This window comes from Meleagris gallopavo, chromosome 1 (assembly GCF_000146605.3).
Source record: "Meleagris gallopavo isolate NT-WF06-2002-E0010 breed Aviagen turkey brand Nicholas breeding stock chromosome 1, Turkey_5.1, whole genome shotgun sequence".
Classification (NCBI taxonomy): Eukaryota; Metazoa; Chordata; class Aves; order Galliformes; family Phasianidae; genus Meleagris; species Meleagris gallopavo.
The window spans coordinates 72,095,827-72,097,480 of record NC_015011.2 but is presented as its reverse complement, the minus strand read 5'-3'; positions in this window follow the sequence as shown (position 1 = coordinate 72,097,480).

The window sequence follows — 1,654 nt, the reverse complement described above, 5'->3', positions numbered from 1 at the left end:
GTTCTCACGCGTGCCCTCGTGCTGTGCCGTGGGTTGCACCTGTGCGAAGCGCAGCACCTACGGGATGCGTCTACGTAAAGTCCGCGCGTATGTGCGCGGTGGGTCGAGACCCGCGGTATGCACGGGTCCTTTAAACGCGGTGATGGGTGGTTGGGAATAGAGGTGCCGGTGGAGGGGGCGATGCGTTTCGAACGCTTCCCGTATCATCGGGCTTTTTGGTTGCCGGAGAAGTGCCGTGTCATCGCAGAAGGGAGAAACAATGTGCAGACGCGCTCCGAGGGAAAGGCTCGAAAGCGGCACGGCTCTCCGAAAGCCCTCAGAACCCTGAGACGCTCCGGAGCTGCCTCGATGCCTTCGCACAGCCAGGGCGCTGCTGCCTCCTACCGCCGGCACTGCCCGGCCCCGCGCCTGGCACGCGGCACGGGGAGGGCTGCGGCATCGGGGCAGCTGGCGGCCAGAGGAGATGGGAAGGGAAAAAGCGGGGCAGCGTCGATAGGGCCACCTAGAAACAGCCTTTGCTGTCGGTTGAGGGAGGGCTTAGCGGGGCTGACGAAATTCCCCGTGCAAAAATTAAAAGGGCTGCTCTGAAAATAATGCCTCCTGTTTGATTCTTTCGGCCCACGGTGACACAGGCAGATGTTGATGGGATGGCAGTGGAGGTTGAAGGTTCCCGCCAACATCCCGTTACATGTTGTTGCCGTGCGACAGATGGCAGCAGAGGGGCGGTCTGACACAATGGTGTCTGACATGGAAGCGTGGATGGAGCAAAGGTGTGTCACTGAATTCCTCCATCCGGAAAAGAATGGGACCCATGGAGATTCATCAGTTCTGAACAGTTACTAAAACCAAACAGTGAAAAGTTGAACTGCGTGGGTAACATTTTTCTAGCAACAACACTGTCATAGCAGCTACGAAACAGTGGGTCACTTCCAGTGGTGCAGACACTTATAAGCACAGCATGCAGACTCTTGTTCAGCGCTGGTGAAAATGCATGGTGAATGGTGGTGGCTATGTTGAAAAAGAACGCTTTGTTGCTGAGAATTTGCTCTATCAAACAGTGTTGTTGTACACTTTGTTTCTGTTGTAGTCTCAGTTGAAATAAATAGGAGGCATTATTTTTGGAGCGACCTACACACTTACTACATGTGAAGGAGCAAGGGCAGCCTACTGACACTGACCTTAACCACGTCCCACGTGCAACAACCTCAACATTCTAAGTGACATTTTGTAGCCCATGTTGCAGCACGAGCCTGGTCCTTCCACAGAGCCCCAGCGTGCGTACTGATCTGTGGCAGAGCTGAAATCCCCCTTGAAGGGGAATTGAAAGTGGGAAGGTTTGGGCGGCCATTGTGAACCAAATCCCTCTGCATCAGTGGTGGAGTTGGTCCTGGGTCCTTCTGCGATGGCACTTTACAGACCCAACAGAGACTTGGGTGGGGCATTTTGTGAGCTAAATTCATCCTCTAAACCAAGATCAATATGAAAAGGAGACAAACAGCATCAGCAGCACTGAGTGAGTTAAATTTCAGACAGCAATACATAACGATAGCAACATAGGCAGCATGTTTTATGTTTTTAATATGTTTTAATACATGAGTTTTTTGTTTTTTGTTTTGTTTTGTTTTTTGCATTTCTTGCATGTATATTGTTATTA